We start from the raw sequence: 23119 nt of genomic DNA on the forward strand, positions 1-23119 counted from the left end.
TTTCATTATAAAAATAGCAGTACTGTCCAAATATTATGGTTTTACTTTTTCAAGCAGCTCAACATTAATTGAACAATTCATAATTTGTTTGTTTAAATTAAACACTGCAGTACGTTTCTCAATTCATCTATGCAGACATGGCTTCACATTAATTGGACTGCATATTAGGGTCTTCAGAAATAAATTACAAACGTCAGTTTACTTCTATTCTTTTTTTGGTATTAATTTTCATTGTTTGTTGTTCTCCAAGTAAACATCAGAGTGCTCGTAATTGAATTGTTCTATTCTGTTTAATAAACGATTTCATCTCATTTTACTATAACAGGAATAAAAAAAGAAAAAATCTTTAACGAGCATACATATCGGTAAAACAACTTTATAATTTAATTGGATAAAAAAAAGTAAAAAATCTGGTTTAAACAAATTGCATCTATTTTCTCTTTTATGGTCCAGTTCTTTTTTTTCTCCTTTGAGATTTTCCTCAAAATTGAGCGATTACTGCACCGACATCAAAAAAATTACAGAACGAAAATCATCCAACTTACCAAAGTGTCAATGTTACTTTTCCAGTACAGACTCCAGCGCTCCCAGCTGGCACAGTTCTACGCTATTCTGGATCTCTTCCATTTAGTTTTGCCTGTTATCTCGTGGACTGCCAATTTTTCTGCTTCCTGGTGGTCTGCTTTCCATGACGTTCTTAGGCATTCTCCTTTCTTGTATTCCGAACCATATCAATTCATTATTTGATTCAAAATGGGCGACTTGTGGCGGAGGACCTAGGTCCGAAATGGCTCCTACCCCTTTTTTTTAAGAAATATTTAAACTTAAACTTTAATCTTAATCTCCAAAATGCCAAGATTAATTCGATAACGGCCAATTCCCTGAAAGTATCATCTCTATTCAATCAGGAACAAAATCTTAAATCTATTTCTCTCCAACAAATCAGTTGTGAATATCCTCAATGTTGTTTGCATAAACATCGGGCAGTTTCCTAAGTAGTGAGCAATTCTTTCACTTAATTCTTCGAATTGCTAACACTCTGTGCCTGTAAAGTACGCCCTTGACGAACAGTGATCCCCAACGATGGCGTGACCAGTAATCAGCCCTAACATATTCCTCAAATTAATTTGTTTTAAAATTGTTTTCCTCTCTTTTCTTGCTACTGTGCTTGGTTCCTTCTTTTCTCTTTGAAGAACGTTCTCGCGGAATTACGTGAGAAATCAATTAAGTCGTCGTTAACTTTTTCTACATTTTCTTGTCCAGTGTCTTTGTTTTGGGTGCGTAAAAAACTGGATGCTAAGTGTAACTGCCTCTTAGTATTTTAGTGCTAATTTTGCTTCATAAAATAGTATTCATACTCATAATACTAATTACTTTTCTTGCGCTTGTCACTCTCTTTTCCAAATCCATTGACATTGTTGGAGGATATGACCCTTGTTATTTAAAGCAGCTTACCTTAATTTTTCGTCATTAATTTTGTATTTATTGTTCTAATGAAATTTATTTATTTAATTCTATAATTTTATGTTGCAGGAAAGTTGACATTAATACCATCTCCTGGATGTTACACACTGATCAAAATGTTTATTTTACAAACCGAACCCTTTAACCAACTCAACGTTGTGTGACGAAAACGGCTGGACTATGGTTAGCTTGAAATTGTGACTGTTCCATCCATAATGCTGATTAGATGATTCGAGTACATTTGATATATCAAAATATTTGAATAAGTGTAGATTTACATACTCCCCATTTTTACAATCAATGAATGTGTGCGGGCGAGAGATTAAAAAACCAAAAAAAAATAATTATTTCAAAGATTTTATAAAAATCCTATAAAACTGGACAAAAATCTATATATAAAAAAAACAGTAAAAAAATAAGAAGGCAATATATTTAAATTTGAGTTACAAGGAATAATAAATGTTGCGTAAAAAACAAAGATGTTTACAATGTATCGGTAAAACATTATGATAATTCTATTACTATTTGGAGCCAGCCGATATGACAGCAAGCTCTCGTATGTACTGTACAAAACAGTTCAATATCGCCAGCTGATAGAAATATTCTTTTTTCGCTTGCCAATATTTTTTATTTATCTATGTTGTTCTAAAATATAGAAGGAAATGCAATATTTTCTTTCTAACTCAGACAAGGAAAATAAAGAAATTTGTTTAATTTAATTTAATAAAACTAACCGTTTAGTTTTCTGTCAACAAGGTTGCCGTGGCTTGGATTAGTTACTATTTTTGAATCACGTGATTCAATTTTTTTGTTTTGTTTGCGTGTGGCGCCACTACGCGCCCATCATAGTAAACTTCAGAAACATTGCACATCTTACTGTAAACAAGTAAGTAAATTAATTAAAAAAAAGTGAGATTAAATGCATCCCTCTCTATAAACTGCATTTTCTTTGTCTAGTTTCACCCCTTCACAGTTTTCTTTGACTTAAACAAGGAAGTGAAATGTTTCTCTGAGTCCTAGGAATTGAAGAGCAACTTACTGAACTACACTTTGCTGACAGTGATTTGTGAGTTCAGCGGAGCATACAGTTGACATTTACTAAAATGTTCATCTACTCATAATCTGTTTTATGTATACTCATGATACAGTAATTTGTTTTCGGCATAAACCTTTGAGAATGCTGGGCTTTGTGTTAGTCAAAGAACACTAAATATGGAATTCTTGGATCACCTTCATCTTCTCTATGGTCCTCTTGTAGGAATTTCCCAGTAGTTTACATACCAAGTATAGTCCTGCCCATAAGATCTTTTATTGTGGATACTTCCAGCTTCCTGCGGATTAGTTCATTCCGTATGTACCATGGTGCTGCCTAAACGATTGGAAACATTTAATTTTGGAAAACATAGCAGTTTATTCAATACTAGCGTCCATGCACATAGGCTAAGGTAAGTCAGTAATAATCAGAGTTTAGGTGGTATATAACATTCTAAAGGAATTAAATTTCAGAGGTATCCGTCGGTCAATTAGCGAGAGCTGTCAAAGAGTTTGTTATTCCTAACCCAAATTTCAGTGCAATATACGGAGTCTAGATTAGTCCACGTTGGAGTTTAAAATAATTAAAAAGTTATTACTATGAAATTGTTACTTTTTGCTGACTAGATCGCTATTTAGCCTGTTCAGTCCCTCTAGATCCCGGTTTGAAAAATGGATATTATTGATAAACTGATATCGATTGTTTATGCTAATAAACCATTAATACCATTATAGAACATTGTTGATAAAGCTGATACAGAAAAACGGCAATTAATTTTAATTATCTATATACTTGCTTCTCGTTATTTTGTATCTAAATGGCCTTTACTTCAAATTGATTTTATAGGTATTGCCAAACAAGTTTACCATAAAAAGTCAATAAAGAAAAAATGTCGTAATCATTGAATTAAATGTCGATTTAAGTGTTTAAAGCGTGCAATTAATGACCTAAAAACCTTTTTGTGTATTTATATATATTCCTGATTCCATTCATTACCATTATCTTAAACAAACTTATTTATAATTGCTCCTTTTCTTATGTATTTCTGTCCCTATCACACCCTTTTTAAGGAGTTCAATCCTCACCTTCACTAAATGTACTTCTAATTATTATTAAGCAGAAGAGAAAGATCTTTTGGTTGTGAATTAAAAGACTAGTAACTAAATGGAGTGAATCTGCCAGTCCTCTAATTGTAGAAGGTTTTAAAACTACACAGTTAATTTTATGAAGACCAGATCTGGTCTCATTACATATTTCTTTTCATTTTTTTTGTTTCATTTTGCAGCTTAACAACACACTACATGCAATACTCTATATGACTCGTAGGAAAAGGTTTTTCGCTCTAGATACTTTCTAAGTATCTAGAGGGAATCATATACAGTAGTTTGCTTGAAGAAGCAGGCTTTGGAAGAATGCTTCGTATCTTTACGCATTGAAGAAATTTCCACCAACCTCCCATTTGCTTTTAAAATGTTGAATGGCTTGGCACCCATTGTTAAAAAATCATCTTCCCACTAGATCAGTGCTTCTTAAACTATGGGTCGCGTGTTACATCCTGATATTTTCATTAATAAGCTTATATATACAATCATATCAAAATTTGACCTTAACTCAACTTATTGCCTAATCATTAGGTGTTAGGATAAAGAGGTCGGCAAGAAATTTTTACTTTAAAAAAGGAGTCGCGGTCGCAAAAAGTATTAGAAGCACTGCACTCGATGATTAGACGGGACAGAGCAAACTTGGGACAAAGCTAGCAAAGATATACTTCTCAAGGAAGAATTTATTAGAAATAAACCTTTCTTATGTTGAACTGAACAGAAAAAACTGATGCATAGTACAAAGTGATATCTTAATTTTAGTAATCTTGGGACATATTCCCAGTGAGGGACTAATATTCCATTACTTAATTAGGTCATGTAACTGCGAGCTGTTTAACTTTGCTAACTAGTATTGAACTGCTACTGAACTTGTAAAACGGTCTTTATTAATAAAACAGCGGGAAAACAGATAACTAAATCGTAAGTTTATTTCATTGGCTAATAGATCTACTAATACTTAGGTGCAGCCTAATAATTCACTCAATGGAAAGCCACCGATGTGTGGTAACTCCCGTCTTGTCACATACAGTCATCTACTTTACTTGTTGCTGGGGCTTTTATGCCTTAAATTGTAAATTTCAATAGTTATAAAAAAAAATTAGTTAATGTTTAATAAATATTGAAAACTTTCTTTAAGCTTAGAAAACTAAGCGATAGCTAAGCTCTAAAATGATATTTGCTTTCGAACTTAAGCTCCTACTTAAGTTGGGATGGCTCTTGGTAATCTCATCTGGTTTTCCGTTACAATATAACTTTCTCGGCAAGGAACAGTGGAGCCATTAGGTTATTAAGGAGGTTCTATAAGCTCTAAGCACCATTTAGGTGTAGACGGCAACAGATTTTTTTTTTTTGTAACAAATAAAAAGTAGCTACCCCAGGGCTTCGATCTAGAAATTCCCTAATTACAAAAGACACGTTTCAAGAAGACAATACAAACACTCTACCCAATTTAATTGAGAAGGCGTGTAAGTTTTTTAGCGTTGTATTTACACTAGTAACAATTGTTACTGCACACCAAAAAATAAATTCCAAAAAGGGTTAAAATAAAATTCAAATAGCTAATGTTAACATTTATTTTATATTTATTCATTGTTGCCAATAAATATCATCACTCTAATAAATACAATAACGTTAAACTATGCTGCTATTTTTAATAATTTGTATCTTTTTTGTTTGTAGGTGGAGTAAATTAGTTACTATTCAGTGACAGTTATTTGGAGGATATAAATAAATAGTTTTTCGGAGAAAATCCAATCAGAAGTAAATATAGAAAAACTGGAAAAATTTAATGAATTTGGAATTTTGTATTGTTGGATTTTGAAGAAAAATTGTGTACTTGATCGTGGTAATTGAACGAAGTATCAGGTATGAGGTTATTTACACTAATAAATTACTGAAAACTGTTTCAAAAATTTCATAATTACTCCTATATTCATGTAAATAATTTCAATTTTTGGACAGTAATATGGATGCTATGACGTTTGACTAGCTTTTTAATTAGTTGAAATTTTGTTAAAATGTAGTAATTTCTATCTCTCAGTATTAGATAAACCTACTGAAGATAATTAATCTAAAGGTTAGATAGACTTTAAATTTGTATTGCTTGCAATGATTTGTATTTGGTGGTACTTTAGACTTTAGGTGATGTATTTAAAGTGAACGATTTACTGTGTTAGTTAGCTGCAAAGTTGTGGAGTAAAATAGATCGACGTTGTTGGACTTGTTTTGATACTTTCATTGATCTTTTTTGGTCAATTTCACGTATTGAGCCAGCTGGATAGTGCCCTACGTATTGTGTTTTTATAAATTACTAGGCATTGTTTCTTTACCTCTTTGGACCCCCTCAAATAACAAAGGGTAATTCTTTTTTTGGAGTTTACTGTTGGCGTTATCTTCAATGGAGAAACGATTTGCCAACATAAGCATTTATGGCTTACTGCAGTAATTTTCTTTCGCAACATTAAGTGGTGAAAACTTTATCCAGTAAAGCCAAGTATCTCTGCGATAGAATTAGTTTTAAAACAGTTCTTACTGCAAATAAAATGCACGAAATATCAAACAAAATTATCTCTTAATCATGCAAATTTTAGAATACTTTATCTTCCTTTTTTCGATACTTTCATTTTCCCAGGATAAAGTCTGACATTTACAAATGAGGTTACCCAGTCACAAATTACTATGTTAAAAATAGAATGATACATATACTCAGAAAACTATCGTTACAATTTTATCTTCCCGATATCTCCTACTACATACTGGTGTTACCAACAGCACGAACTGCACATTAAACTGTACTAATTGCCAAAGTAGTTAGTTAGTAAAGTTATTACCGGTTTGCCGAATAAAATGGATTTAAGTTCACATGATAGCTCTATAAGCTTCAGATAATAAACTTTATGGAAAACTTTTAAACTGACTAAAGATATAAAATTTGATAATTAATTTATAAACATTTGGAATGAAATTGCATCATATCATATCATCATAATGATATCATTTGTTGTGGAAAAGTTGTTTTAAAGCATTTATTGTAGTTTTCGAAGTTAGAGGAGCTAAGTAATTTTATTAACATTGTCAAATCTATATTTATTCAACTATATGCAGGTAATTTATTATATGAGGAATTATTACAATCGTACAGATCTTCGGGTTTGAGTTTTCATTTGAAATAATTCGAAAATGTGGTTAGTGCTAGTTAATATCTTTGATTTTATCGGTTGTAGAAGCACTTTTATTGTATCCCTAACCGATTTTGGACTTTCAGCATGTGTAGTACGAGCCGCAAACTTAAGTGATTAAACCAAAATGATTAACATCAAATTGATTAAAACTGTGATGAAAATACGAAACCGGCCATGATTACGATAAACATGCTAACAATAAAAACAAAAGATGTTCGTTTCGTGGTTCCCCTTGTTTGAAAAATGGTTTTTACGACTTGATATATATTTTAGAGTGGTGACCGTAGATTGGAAAAGGGGGCGGAAGCTATGCCCCACGGCACTGCAGCCACAAGAGACTTATTTTGCCTTAATGGTGAGCGTAAACAAAGAATGGAAAAACATCTGAATGAAAAGAGCTTTCTTAGCTGAATTTCCCTCTCAATAAAAACGGTTCACCCACTAGTTGTTTAAAATCAGTAATCTGCTGTTTATATCTGAAGATGCCTGACTGCTGGTTTTGTAAATAGTTTTAGGGCAACACAAATTCAAAATTCTTATTTTCAAATATGAGTTGTAAACACCCCGATCTTTATTATTGCTATCATATCATTTAGCCACTGAATAGGGCAGACATCCATCCCGAAATTTTAATAAAGAGTGCCAATTATTTGTTGTTAGACTAGAATTTTGCAAATTTTATGTTTGGAACGTTAATTAAAGTAGTTTTTGTAAAGCCAGAAGGTTAAGACATCTTTACCCACTGTGTTCTGCTGTTAATGGCGGTGCGTTGCTTTTGAAAGAAAGAAACCCACTTCTGACAGTTCCCTTACCAATTCTCTTATATATTAAAAGAAAAGTTGATGCAAAATAAAATTATATCTAATAAATTGTAAACAAGTCCAATGAAAATTGTATTCACTAATTAGATGTTTTGTAAAGTTATTTATTTTTGTTTTTATATCTTGAATATGATCTAAGCCTTGAAATTGAATGAAAATAGCCAGTGTATTATAATGATCTATAAATTCATAATTTCAGACTCTTCCATTTTAATGTGCTCTTGATGTTTCAGTTGTTTAATTGATTCAAGGCTATTTCTTGATGATCTCTTGCTGCACAATATTTGAGTATCATCTTTTCAAATTCTATTTTCTGGTAATTTAATTTTGAAAATTTTAGACACTAGTTTTGTATTGCAGCAAATTTCCCTTCCATGTTCCTTTATTTTCAACCTCTTTTTAACTTGTTCTAAGATATTAAACCAAGCGCAAATTTTAAATGATTTTAATATTATATATTGAATTAGTCTTTATTAAAACTTTGAATTACCGTGAAAAGTTTTCTAGCATACATTATTAGTTGAAACAGTTGTTTAATATCTGTTATAAGTTGGTTAAAGGCCCTAAGGGTTTTCACTAAGTGAGACATGGGAACTATGAATTTGAATTAGTGAGGGAACCATTAATTAATCTTAAATCTAGTGAAAACTGTGAGGGTGAAGTTTGGGCTGGCCTTCAACTAAACTTTAATAAAGTTCAAAGCTCATAATAAAATTAGAATTTCAAAATTTTAATTTCTTATTCCTCAAATTTATTTTTATGCTAAGAGTGCTGAAATTGTTATAGTTTAAATTAATTGCTGAAATAGTTGAAGCCTAACTGTTGCGATTGTTTATGTTTAAAATTTGTAGTGTAGAGTTTAATGTGCCTCCAACTTGTTTTGTATCTATCATATGTGCAAGCATAAATCAGATTTCGATTTTCTTCAAGCTTAAAATAATTTTAACACTGGAGGTAAAGTGAAAAGCAGGGACAGTGGAGCACCGTAATGATCGGTGAAGCAAATTTTGCTGTGGATATCACATTGTATCAAAAGCTAAATTTCAGGGCTAATAATTTAGAAAAAGATAGGAGCTGATTAGCTATACTATCTGTCGACTCATTCATATAAGAACTGGTGACCAGTATACAAGAACATCAGTAGAAGTTAGTTCTACTAGAACTTTCCAACATTAGGTGATGGTCTAAGAATCAAGAATTCAAGAGTTATCTAGAAGGTTTTTGTATAAATACTCGTAGAAGTCGATTTGATAATCATAGTCGTGAGAACTGTGTTCGACAAAACTTCTGGGTTATCGATAGTTTCTGTTTAATTCATTTCTTTTTTTTTTTTTTTTGTCTGTTCCAAGCCAACCTTTTGTCTGCGTATTTTTTATGAAGAGAAGTAATGGAAGAGTTCCATGGAAGGAAAGGAATTAAATCGTTGTAGATTGGAAGACAACAGGATGAAAGCAACGTTTTAAGATTTGTTTTCATTCAATTTAATCTTTAATTTTCTAAACATTATTATTCTAAGAAACTACTAGAGTGTTTCATTAAATGTGAAACTACTAGATGTGTTCATTAAAATCTGTGCTTAAAAAAAAAGGGGGCAATCGAAATTATGAATCGATGAGTCCAGTTTCTGAATTGTTTAGTACCACTCAGAGCGAAAGGTTTTTGTTTGTAGTTACACAGTACTAGTAATTGTTCTAGTCCTGTGTAATTGGGAGTGTTTTTGCGAAGCGAAGGTGTAGTTAATTTACTCTTGATTTGCAAAATAGGATATACAAATACTTAGGTTTTAAAGTAGCAGATATGTGACTAAAACTACGAAAATAATTTAACCGTCGCGCTCATAAAATCGCTCTCTAATAGGTTCTAGAAATTATAAACAATGGCAAATCACGTAATGGATACAAAAAATTCTAGTAACAAACTAGCAACTCATTGAAATTTTTTTACTTAGAGCATTTTTTTCTAAATTGCAAAAGTCTGAAGTAAAAAGAAAAATGTTTTCTTCATATTAATGCTCTTAAAATAAGACGAGTAAAGGTGTAGAACGCCCACTTTGAAAATGATTTTATTTAATTATATAAGTGGAATTAAAGCTAATAAAAACACGAATAATGAATTGAAATTTAATTGGGTGAACGTAAGCACTCGAGATTGTAAGCTGAGCACGCTATCTAATACTCGTACATCAGCACTTTGAAAACTTCAAACTAAAAGAGAAACAAATTACATTAACTAAGTGTTCATATTTTATTAATTTAAACTAAAAAAAAATCCTTATTTTCTCCACTACATTATACTTTTTATAACCTCAGACATTTGCACGTATCACTTGACAGAGCGGTAGTTGGCGTAAATTACTTTTAATTTGGATTGTAGAGGTACATTACGGTTAGCCAGTAATGTTGTTGCGTCTGCTAATAAACGCATTTTCTGAAGTGGTTCTTTCAAAAGTCAGCGAGGTTATCAAATAGAAAAATAGTCTCCCAGCTACTTGTACCTGTCAACTATTTCAATAGGTTTTGTTTTTATCATACTTCCATTTTGATAGGCTTTAATAATTTAATTTTTAATTGAAAATTAAAATTGTAATTATGGAACTAAATAAAAAAATAACTTTTTATTACAATCAGCAGTTATGTAACAAATTGTTTACGTAAATAAGAAGAAAGTAGCTAACTAAACTTGGTATATATTGTTTTGTTTTGTGGATCCGAAGTTATAGAAGTTGTAAATATTGATCTTAAGGGACAGAGGGATGACGAAGAGATTGTATCTAGCTACGGGGTCAATATATACAAACACGCTAACTTCGCATTTTGTTTCATATTTTAGTGGTTTCCATTGTCCTCTACTTATTAATACTTTATTTGGAATTATTATTGCACCTTATTATTGTAGATTAAAACTGTCCAGTAGGACAGTTGTATAAGGATTGTTCGAAAATGCGTAACGTTGAAAAACACGCAACTTTTACAATTGTTTTCTCTTTTTCTATAAATGTTAAAATCCAAAAATTTTCTCCTTTACAACAAGTAGAAATCTAGACGAACTGGAAGGCAATTCAGTATTTTTCCGTTGTATTTTACCTTATATTTTACTCTTCAGAAGATAGGGAATTTGAGCTAGCATTGCCACAACTTTTCCGCTCCTTTTAAATGTTTATCTACTCTATCGGAAGTCTTTTTTATGATTTATTTATTTTTTAATCTGGATGATTGCAGGGGATTGCTGAAGTTCTTTCTTTGTTTTTAAATATTATGGTTAAGCTCTCTCATTTTTGTTTTTGTTTAAGTCAAAATTAATAAATTTTATTATTGCTATTTTATTCTTGAGTACTTAAATTATGATGAGAAAGTTTTTATCTTTAATGACCAGAGAAATAATTTTTTTGAGAAAAATTTTATGCAATGTATCTCTTAGGTTTCAGGTTTCATTGGGTGCTCCATCGGAAGCTTCAAAAAATGGTATACAAAAGACCTTTCTAAGTTATTATGTACATTATGATGTAACTAAGTTGGTAACGAAATTTATTTGAAACGTTAAGAATTTATACATAGTAATACCTTATCATGTTCATGATATTTCTATCATTTTGATATATCATAATGTACACAATAACTTTGTGATATTTTTAGAAGCTCGTATTTAGGACTCTACTAATTTTCAAAATATAGAGTCTTGTAATTACAAAAATTAGTCAAACAAAAAAATCTTCTGGCCATGGTTGTTTCTCATCTTCATAAATTTATGATGGACGGGATAGTATTTTGAAAAAGCTACGAAATACTTAACAGGATAAAGGATGTAGTCTCTGGAAAGAAATTACAATGAGCTGAGTTGATTTCAACTTTAATAGGGTGTACTATTGGCTGAGCGTGTTCGGTATATGGTACTTCTGCCGCGCTGCCTTCTCTTATCCGTTCTGTAAGGCTAAGAGGATGTATGATAAATCTATAAAACATGAGTCAAAAGGTTAGGCGGGCTGTGGGTTCGGCAAGTATTGCGTTGCAAGTCCCTTAGCTATTCTCTGCTACAGTACAGCTTTGGAAGGGTGCAGGGCTTCTGGTTCTACCAGAAAGTAAAGTGGAAAGAGGTAAAGCTATCTGAAAGTCAAATGCATAAGCATGGCTGTTACTATAGTACTGGCGTCGCAAACTCTGTTACTAGCCCTCTGCCCTTTTACTTAACTCACACCATTAAAAGTCCCTTCCTCCAACCCGACTCACCAAGGCAGCCTTCCTTTCAAATCTACAACCACTCTCTAGCAGAGTGTCCCGTACCATCATCTTTCATCCCTTAGCTACCAGCAGCTACCTGCTCCAGCTAGAGAACTTTCTGATGGTTGCAACCAGCTTTAACTCTAACATATTAGTTATACACCTTTATTTGAGTTAAGCTCCTAGCTAGCTCTTCTCACTGGAGCATTGAAGGCCACAGGCTTTACCCAAGATTAACTAATCCTAAACTAAACTAAACCTACTGCAAACACTTGAAATCCTTTATGATAATACAACCTAATGGATACCTCAGTTTTAGAGGAACTTGTCTTTCCAAAACCTGGTTTAATTTGCACTCGCCAACGCTCTAAAATAATATTTTAATCGTTTTAATTTAACATAAATTCTTACTTAAATTTTTCTAGACTAAACCAAAAAAAAAATTAAATAACAAAAGTCAAATACTTAATTGTTTTTTAATATTACTAATTAAGGAACTATTGCTGCTGTATTCAGAAAGAAGAGGATGATAAAATTATTTTACATTAATGAAAAGTTGAATACGAAAAATGGAGAGCTTGAAAAAAAAAAGTTATATCTTCGTTTGGGCTCATCTGGTTACCTGGACATGCCAATAGATTGGAATCAGAAGAAACAGAACCACAAAAACTGAAATAACAATTCAGAATTGGTAAATAATTTGAAAAATGATAAAACAATTTAGCATTAAGACTAAGTTTTATACTTTTGGAAGGTAATTGTAGTAAAGGATAAAACAAAGAAGTAAGAACCTTAAGAGTTTTGTTACCAAATAAACAGAGAACCATCTTTTTATAAATAGAAGGATTTAGGATCAGCAGACACAAGAGTTTACAGCTGTTAACACGCTGACACTTTTTTTTAGCCATTTATGATCTTTATCTGGTTCTTTACATCTGGTTGGTGATATCTGGTGGATCACTTGTAACCTAGATAATCCGACTAGCTGACAGCTTTTAAAGATTTTCATGTTCTTAGGGCTTACAGCTCACCACTACGTAATAATAATGCGCAATAAATAGTAAAAATGAGTAAATGTATCCTTAACTGTTGACAACAATTTTGTTCGAGATACTTTGTTAAATAAAAATTCAATCTTTTTTCAAGGAAGGTGCTTTTTCGTGAATATGTCCTGGACATTCTAGCGCCCAACATTGATCACATTTACTTATTTTGTCTTTTAAAAATCACAATTTTATAAAAATACTAACTCGTAATTGTCTTTGTCTATTATTTTGCAAAATATATGTATATAAATAAGGAAATGAAATAAAAATGTGTACTAGAGTTTATTTATTATAAATGAGATAACAGTAGATTTAGCGATGGACCAAGGTGTTGATGTGGGGAGACAGAAATGAAGAGACATGGGGCTGACAATCATTCATGGTTTGCGGTGCCAGTGGGTTGTCGGTTCAGCCCGTGGTGGCTTACTCACACCGTCTCAATGTCACTACATATCACACTTTACACTGACCACACACTCGACTGGCTCTCCTTTTTTTATATATATATATATATATATTTACTATCTTTCGCCTTATCCTTCCACTTTGTTAACCAATATTTGAACCGTTTATCAAATTTCTCTTTGCTCTCTATAAACTACATATATCCCACAAATAACAAATAAAAATAAGTAATAAAAAAATGCAATGAACAAAAATAATACCATCTACCTTTCAATTTAATACTTGGGATAAAATTTCATACTTTTTTTTTACCAGAGTTTTAAGTATTAAATTACATTAACTCTTCTGCATTATTATTTACACCAATCTTAAAAAGTCTCCTTTAGTGCATTGCCGGACTAAGGATGGTGCTCTCTCGTTACCAGAACACGTCATCATTAAACTGTCTCGGAAAAAAAAAAATCTAATGGCATCCCATTGATTTGAATCCAGCGAATGATCCATGTTCGCAATCATAGCTAGTTAATCACTTTCCATTTCATTGATTTCAATTACTGTAAAAGTTCAACAAAAATAAACAGGTGAATATAATAGAGCGAAAAATAAGGATTAAATAATATTGATTTTGTTTCTTATATTTGTTGAACTTTAGAATTACTTTAGTTCCTTTTTAAAGGGATGCTCATTTGTACTTAAATGTTAATTATAATTAACGTTAGATTATTAATTCTTCTTTTCTAGTAACCGTCTAGTTTGGAAGGCGTTTTTTGGGACTTAACAAAAAAAGAAAAGAAATCAAGTTGCATCAATCTCTAAGTTCATTGGTGAATATTTAGACAACACAGTCCAATACGAGGAAGGGAGGTGAAATGGTCTTGTAGGAAGGGAAACGCGTAAGATCAGGTAGTACTCCACTTGCCTGCACTAGTCAATCTCTTCTCTAGATGTTTTCCTTAAAAAAAGCTAATTACCTAGAATTTAATATTTTTAATGATTTAATTAACTTTATTCAACCATATAACCAAGAATGACAAAGCAAAACTGAAAATAGAGTAGTTCTAGCGTGGAGTAAATATACTTTAGATCTCAGAGGGAGTAAAAAACAATATTACACTCAAATACATTGATGTAATAATTCAGATAAATACCAAAAACTTGTCATCCCTGTTAAATTCAATATAATAACATACAATTTCTTCAAAAACTGTTTAAATAGAAGTAAATCAAAAATTTGTCAGAAAAAAGATTGAAAATGTATGGATATTTCACAGAAAATTTGAAAATTAATCATATATTAGGTGATTATCTTAAAAACATCAACTGATAGCGCAAAATTGATAAACATATTTAAAGAAATTACCAACAATTATTCGATGCTCCTTCTCAAAGGAGTTACAAATCTTTACCAAAAAAATATTACCAACTAATAAGAAATTGACAATTCTTATTAAGTAAGTAAACATTTTATAATTGACAAGTAGAATAGAAGAAAACTGCAACATTTTTACCGAAGTAGGGAAGACTAGTTGCTTTTAGTCATTTAAACTGATTCAGTGACAAGAAAACTGATTGGACCACATTTATGGGCGATATTATTGGCACGATCACGATAAAAACATGTTCTATTTTTGTAACCAACTCGTAAGAAATAACAATCCTTATCTCTATAATGATAAGATGACTTTTTTTTTCCATCTTTCTGATAGATAATGATAGTATTTGAAAAGTTACGGCAAATTGTTTGGCCGGATAAATAAAAATTTCACATCAAAACATGTTAGTTTATTTTAAATTATATCTTTATTAATGTAATTTATATGATGAAGTTTATTGGTCTGGAGTGTACAATTTATATACATCAGATATTACTCTCATTGATAATATAAGTTAGTTCAACCTTGAAATTAGAACTACCTTTTAAAGCAAAAAAATGAAAAGAAAAGGATTTCCATGTTGGAAATGTTCCATGGTCGTGCTGACATAAAGGTTTACGAAGAATTACATATATATATATATCCAGCACTTTGCAGGAAAAGGATAGTTAATAATTACTTAGTCATTAGTAATTACTTTAAACTTACAACTCAGTGCAGATCTCGGAGTAGCTGAGATAAATGGTGCTCGTTTAGGATCTATTATCTAGGTAGGTCTAGAGAAACTGGCATTTCCGAAAGAGGCAACTACAGTAAATTTGTGCTGCTGAGATAATGAGAGAAGAATGATCAATTTCGTAATTTCTTCACAAATTGAGGCAGATCTACTGACTATCAAGTACTAAGAATTTTAATTTAAAATAGTGTGAGATTGCCTGGATCATGTTATAATGAATATTGTCTAGGGTGTTCAGGTATTCAAATGAAAAGCTTAATCTAAGCCATGTAAGTATCTAAGCCATTTTGTCGCGAAGGAAAGTGCCGTATAACCACAGCAAAGAAAGTGTTGTAATAAGACAAAATGGTGGTAGGTGAACGAATATCTGTCTCAGGTTAGAGATAATAAAATTCATTAATGGCCGCTAAGTTAATTAAACTGTGGCATTACTCCATCAAGACCAGGAGGCCATTTGGATGATCTTAAACCTCTTGAAAAGCCACATTAGAGTGAGTAAATATATGCATTGAATGAGCCTATCAACAGATTATCTTCAATCTTATCAGATTGAAGGTTTGTCAGAAAAAAAAGAATAAATAGCACTTCTGTCAGGGTGAAGGTCATGCACAGCTGAGAGTTCGGCACTAAATATATGTGCTTTTAAGCTTTTACTTCTAAACCAACTCTGAAAAGCTGTCTCACCTTGAGGGTGCCACAACAAAGCCTTTGGTTGCGGTGCAGTAGGCTGACTAGCTAAACTCACATTAAATCTAATCCAATCTAAACTTACGTCCAGAGTTAAGGTGAAAGTACTAAGTTTAGAATTTTGACAACTAATGAATTCATATTTCTATACAAATCTAAGAGAGTTTAAACAATTTAATCTTCTCTTTGTGTTGTAATTTCCTAAATAATGTATACAGTCTATATTAAATTAACATTTGGTGTAGCATATTATTTGAAAAGTGTATTTTTCCGTGTACTGTCAGTATGTTGTTGACCGCCTAAAATACCTCTCTGCCATTGACAGAACTATTTCAAATATCCTTTTGAGTGAGTTGCCGATCTTATTGTTCTATTCCATACATCTTTACTTTTTTGAAATATGTTATACAACTACAGAGCAATAAAGCTCCAACAAAAAAAGTAAATACGCTTAAAATAAAAACTTGAGTAATCATCATTCAATATGACTCTCCGAAAGTAATAATGTTTATTACTCATTTTAAATAACCCATTTTGAAACAAAACAGCCAAATTTATTTCCTTATTACGGTTTATGAACGGAAAGTGACATAAGAAATCATATCTAAAATGCTGTAACCCTAAAAAATAATGATTAACAAAAAATATTCTCAATAAATTATCAAGATTAAACTGACAATTTATAAGAACTGCGTGACAATGGGAACTACAGACTGATATAAAGCTGTAAATAACATTCATACTAAGATAGATAAACAAATAAATAATTTTGACTGCAATCATTATATTATTACAACAGCGAGATTAAAACACAAAATTGTGTGAAAGTTATTCCACGTCCAATCACAAATTTTCAATCATTTTTAAGATTTCAGCTGTGTAAAAACAAAATTAAAAAAAAATAGATATTCAAATTAATTATTATTATTTTTTTATTTATCCTTTTAATGAAATTTACACCTGTATCTACAGGGTACAATAGGTAAATGTGATAGGTATAAATCAATAGCGTGTCAGACGTGAATGACGCTCATCCAGTGATGGCTGCCATTAGTCACCCAGTTGGTCACGGGGCCAACGGCGCCTCAGCCGTCTTTGAGGATTGGAGGGTAGCGTAATTGAAGATAAATTTGCAGCTAAAGGGTTGTGATGAAGTGAGAGTTTTAGATGAAAATTTTTATATCGAATTTTGGCAAGTTCGGAGATGAGTGGAATTCGGAGATCTGTATGAATTGTGTGGTTGCTAACATAGAATGGAGCGTCTACTATGCGGCGGAGTAATTTAGATTGGAGTGTTTGCACAGTCTATTGATGTTAGATTTTTTAGCTGTTCCGTAAAGTTCGAGTCCGTAAGTCCATATTGGTGTGAGAGGAGTTGTATAGAGTCGTCGTTTGTTCTGTAGTGAGAGTTTTGAGCTTTTGTCGAGTAGTCTGGCTAGAAGTTTGTATCGTTTGTTTAGTTCGGTACGTTTAAGTCTCGTATGGGGGTTCCAGGTAAGTCTCTTGTCTAGGTACATTCCAAGGTACCGCACATGGTCGGCTGGTGGGATAAAATTAATTATTTATAAACAGAATTTTAAATTTAAATTTACAAACTAGCAGCACCTTTCAAATATTAAAAGAATTGTTTTACTCTTTATTCGCTCTTTGATCTTAATTTTTACACTTTCTAAATCTTACTGTTATTTAAATATTCTATAATGCAGCCTAAATTTCAGCAGGTAGCCTTATTGCCTTCATTTTAACTTTATGTAAACAGAGATAAAAAAATTAAGTTAATATTTTTAAATATTTGAGCAGGGGAGCGGGAATATAGAAATATAAGGCCTGCATAACAGCTGTAATTTATAAGCTGTCTTATAAATCAACACATCAATCTTAGAGGCACTACGTCATTTTTATATGATAAAATTTGCTTACACTCTGTAAGCTCTAATTTTTTTTTATTGCTACAAAATGTAATATATATTGCAAAACAATTGTTCATACTTTTTTATCTCAGCTACCATTCAACCAAAACTTAATAACGCTAGTTACTTGTGAAAAGGAGGATGCGGTCATATATTACTTTCATGATTGCTGAATACATGTTTTGAACTTCTCAAAGCTAACACAATCCATGAAGACCATCTTCCTGTTTCTCCTTTTCTAGCAGCAGGAATTGTCTAGTGTCGTTTTGATTACCGGCGGCTTTGGTGGTGCATTTTGTATTGTATTTTATCTACCAAGGTGGAGAAATTTTTCTCTTAATACTACTTAGTAGATGTCTTGAAATCTTCTTTGTGTAATTGATGACCTTTATGTTGGGTTTAAGATGGGTGGTAAAATATTTTTCATCTCAAAAATAGCTCTCCGTAGTTAGGAGCAGCTACTTGAAGGAGTGCTCTTATCTTAATATATACGGAAGACCCAGGTCAAGTTCTACGTACAAATGAACACCACTGGTGGAAGTTGGGTGGTCTGGGTTCCAGTCCTAGATTTTTTTTTTTTTCATTTATTTATTAATTTTTTGTAATAAACTTATACTTTTTTTGTTATTATTTTGCAGGAGATGGACCCATGAAAGACGGAATCATGTACCTAGTTCCTTGCAGTTATCATCACAACAAGCACCATAATACAAGCCTTCACTATCGTTTTAAAGGAATTGCGTATCCCAAAAAATTGTAAAACGTTACTCATATTTGACCTTACGACGGAACCTTCGAGGCCTGAGATCCTTAATCAACCTGTTGAGATAGTGAAGGAAAAGAAACCTATCTAAGGTACTTTTACTGTGTAACAGTTTGGTGGTAAGTGGTTTTTGAATAGAACCACAGCTGACCAACGACATAGTGAATTTAGCTAGCACTAAGAAAACAGATTAGCACTGTTTTATTTAATTTTTTGGTCGCTGTTTAATTCTTCGAAACTTCTTGAGAGAGATTTTGAAAGCTACCTTAACGTAATATGCCTTGCTATTTATACTGATTGTAGGCTCCGCCTTACACCTACCTAAGTTACGTGGAAGAAGGACTGTTTATTTTTTACGTGATAATGTTTTTTATTACTTGGAGAAGTAACTTTTTTGTCTCACTACTTACCGATTTCATTCCAGGTGGATTTGCTATTTCTTTACGTGCGTTGAATACGGGCGAGTAGCGTTGGTAATTTCGGGTCGGAGAGTAACATCCGTAAAAGAACTCTTGAATTTTTCGATGAAGTCGTTATTGAACGATAAAATATACCTACAATACCTTATTAACTCAACATTATTATTGCGTGTACGTTGAGTCATTGCAACTTTATAGATTATTATAATTCCTAACACAGATGTTTATTCGGCTGCTTACTTATTTCTTACCATTTACATTTTGTTTCACAACTATCAACAAAGATAGGTAACAACGTCTAGCACATCAAACTTACAAGTGCATTCTCACTTTGTAAAATTTTGATAGCTATGTGTTTCTCAACTTATTACTGATATTGATGGTCCAGTATAGCGTTCACTTTTAACTGAAAATTGATTACTGTGTTTTTATGTTTAAAAAATCACGTTTTATAGAATATAAGAAACATGATTTAAAGTTTCTGTTCAGAAAAACTTAAATTGTTTCCTCTCCAAAAGTATTTCTTTGCCAAATGTTATATCGGTAACACTTATGAAAGTATCTTAAGCAGAATTCAGCCGTGCAGAATGGATATTTATTTACTGAATTATTTATAACCTTTGGGAAACAAACTTCTGCACTCATACCATCAGCTTCTAAAATCACATTTTAAAAATATTTTCTCCCTCTATTGTTGAATACATAAATTCTAATAAGTTTCCTCTATATTTGTTTTTTATTTAATTTTTTCCTCTTCAAATTCCTGTTACCGATGCAAAGAGAAATTAGAGTAAAATTTTACTTTAGTTCTAAATGTTTGGGGGGGTCACTTCAGTATAAAAAACATGTTTTTATTTCAAATAAGTGTTCTAAGATATAGTTAGAACTGAGTTCGCAGATCCTACCTGATAGAAAAGTCTAACTTCCACACATCCAGTATTCACTTTGGTTACTTTTAACCCTACCATAGTCGTTTCACAAATTCGTCAGACTCAGGTGATTGACACAGGAAAGACATCAATTCTCAAATGCATTGCACAATACGCGGACCTCTCCAAAAGTTGTTCTTGTCCAGTATGCCACCGGTAGCGTCACTAGCTTCCATTATACGAGATCACTCCTACTGTTATAATCTTGATGGAGTCCTATAGACTTAACCTTCAGTATAAATCTTTTCGACTGGGCAAAAGAGTATAGTTGGCATATGACAATGTCATATCAATTTATTTTGACACTTTTTGATTCTGGCCGCCAAAGAACTGTCAAAAGCAGGAAAAGAAGAACATATTTTGTGCGAATGTGGGTATCTCTTTTAACATCTCCACATTGAAAAGTTTCAGACAAATAAACTGAACACTCAGATTCCAGCTAACATGCTGTGGAGGAGAGGAGGAGGTTTAAATAAGACGTACTCGAATCTTACACAAACCTGAGGAACTAATCACTGAAAATGGATAATAAAATTTTTACTTTATGGAGAAAACATAAAAAATGTACCATGAATGAATCAAAGGAGAGGTTAATTTATCTTAAGTTAACAGAAAAATATTTTTAAAAAATGACTGTCCAATGTTGGATTTAATCTTATCTATTTGGATACTTTATTACTGAAAACAAGAGTAGTCTAACTGTAGACAATCTGTAAATTAATCACCAATAATACGGAAACTGTGCGTGCTACAAGTTCAGTTATCGCGTTTCAGTTACAGGCGGCCATAAAATAACTACCTGTAATCTGGAAAGCAAGCAGAGGGATGCTACATTACAACTGCCGGTTACACTTGATATCAAATTGTTGAGATTAGCCACGTATATTCCATTAAAAAGTTGCATAGTTACGATATCCATGAATTACGTTTAACGATTCATCCTGTCATTTTATTCTCTGAAAATAAAAGAACTGATATTTATCGACTTCTCAAAGCGATTGCTGTAATTGTGCTTAGGGTTAATTCTAATATCTCAAATTAGATTTGTAACTCTTTCGTGGAATTTTTCTACTCATTTCTGTAAACTTCAATTTATTTCTCTGAAACATTCAAATTTATCAATAAAAAGATAAAAGAGATTCCATTGAGCAGATTGTGGAATTGTTTCTATTTGCTTTTTCATTTTAAATATAAGTATTAAGTTTATATCTTTAAATTAATACCATTAAATTTATGTTCCACGAATTTAGAGATATTTAGTTAAGTTGTGTAGAAGATGTATTGTCCAAATCTTGGAATAGTTGATCTGCGTATTGGCGTAAATGATTTGGGACTACTTCTGATGACAGATTAAATATGGACGCAAACTTTCATCTCCAGACATCATAATTAAAGACTGAAGAGTTTAAAGAAAGAAAGTTTGAGGATAACCTTTAATGTTCGTTGAAAGCTTGTCAATTTGGTACTATTAATAAAATCAAGTTACTAATGATGTGAAGAGTGTGTTTTTAATGATAGAATTAGAATTGATCTTCTTGATGTGAAAGTGGTAAATCAAAGCTGCAATTGTCAAAAGCAGTAAGGAGATACAGAAATTGATTTTAATATATAAAGTAATAAGTACACTTGATTTGATCATGAATATGAAAAGTAATGGACCCGAATAGCAGGGAAAAAGATTTCTTCGGAGTTTGTGTTATTCTCTTTGAATAGCAATTTGGTTTCTCTCATCTACTCACTAGGGAAGCGTCAGTGGCAACTATTACCTTAAGAGAGAAGTGTTTCGGACTTGGAGGCCTGTCTCCCTGTCCTCCTAAATATACTTTTCTCCTACAATCCTCTAGCTGTTGTCTTTTTAAGGCATTACCAACAAACGGTTCACAGCAACAGTTATATTTGTCGCTTTTGAAATTATTTGTGAGGAAGGTAGACGTTTGAAAAAGCCAGGATTCGTGCAACTAACTAAATAGAAAGTTAAATATGAGCCGCCGAGTTAAAGCAATTTACTTAATCTAGATTATAAAATTGCCAACTAGAAATTTTTTTATAGCAATTATTTTCGTTGAAAGTTGAATCCGAAGTTTTTGTTAAAAATAAATTTAAAAAATTTAATCATTACTGCACTCTATTTATTCAGTTAATTATTAAACAAGATCCATTATAATTCAAAAATTAACAGTCAAATAAAGACTTTAAATAAACTTCATTTCAGAGATTAATGAATTCGTTTCCAGTTTTATTTTCTTTGTAATTATGCTGTGTAAATATGTTTTCTAAATTAAAATTGTATTCGGATAGTGATCAGATTTTTAAATATTTATTTTTATTTAGGTTGCCAAATCTACATTAAAAAATAATAATAATTTACCGATCTCCGATCTCTATTCCATGAGGCACTTTTGACTTTTCTCAGGTCACAAACGACGTACAAGAAGTTAATCTTTACATTTGCGAAAACTTTATTAACTATTACTTGTAGTGTTTTTTAAAAACTTTTTAACATTAATTCTCTCTGTTTGTCCAGGGCTGTGTTTTAAGATAAACTATGATGCAGATGTTACCAATTGGAATTATTTAATAGTTCGTGGTTAGGTGCTATAAGATCGTCTCGGTGACATATTCGCTCTTAGTGTGTCAAGGAACAGCCGCAGTACGCTACTTACTTAAGTAAGTTATATGTTCACTTTTAAGCAACAACCCTATATTACAATTCCTTAATTGCTAAAACTAAAATTCCCTTTAGGAAGTAGTAGACGTACCTGCAAGGGTCTCGTCATTCCTGTTGAGCATACTGGCTTAGCATTACAAAATTAAATTCAATCCAATCACCACTCAGTACAAGACCATTAACACGCGTAGTTAGTTGATGCGTGTATTTGTTGCATTTGGTCCTGTGAGACCTCAAAGCCTAGCTATTCATCAAACTTACTAAAACAGTCGTCTACATACACTTGGAGGTTACAAACCTGAATTTTTAAACTATAAAGAATTTGGCTTTTATTAAGTCCTTCCATAATTTACAACTTACAGTCCATCC

General features: G+C 31.9%; 1 long non-coding RNA gene across 27 annotated transcripts in view; it reads left to right on the forward strand.

The window, feature by feature from the left end:
- Positions 1–1993: 1993 nt before the first annotated feature.
- LOC141451215 (uncharacterized) overlaps positions 1994–23119 on the forward strand; it is a 104629-nt gene continuing 83503 nt past the window's right edge. For 5 of the 27 annotated variants that reach the window (XR_012456609.1, XR_012456622.1, XR_012456615.1 and 2 more), the window contains exons 1-6: positions 2003–2909; positions 5278–5463; positions 12331–12505; positions 14007–14168; positions 18610–18826; positions 22607–22749. This is a non-coding gene — a long non-coding RNA (uncharacterized lncRNA). Of the gene's footprint in view, positions 2910–5277; positions 5464–7833; positions 7917–12308; positions 12506–14006; positions 14169–18609; positions 18827–22606; positions 22750–23119 lie in introns of all 27 variants that reach the window. The other 22 variants (XR_012456624.1, XR_012456608.1, XR_012456627.1 and 19 more) reach the window with 11 other exon arrangements.

This window comes from Rhodnius prolixus, unplaced genomic scaffold (assembly GCF_049639745.1).
Source record: "Rhodnius prolixus isolate KJV_2025 unplaced genomic scaffold, Rpr scaffold_8, whole genome shotgun sequence".
In the NCBI taxonomy this organism is placed as follows: Eukaryota; Metazoa; Arthropoda; class Insecta; order Hemiptera; family Reduviidae; genus Rhodnius; species Rhodnius prolixus.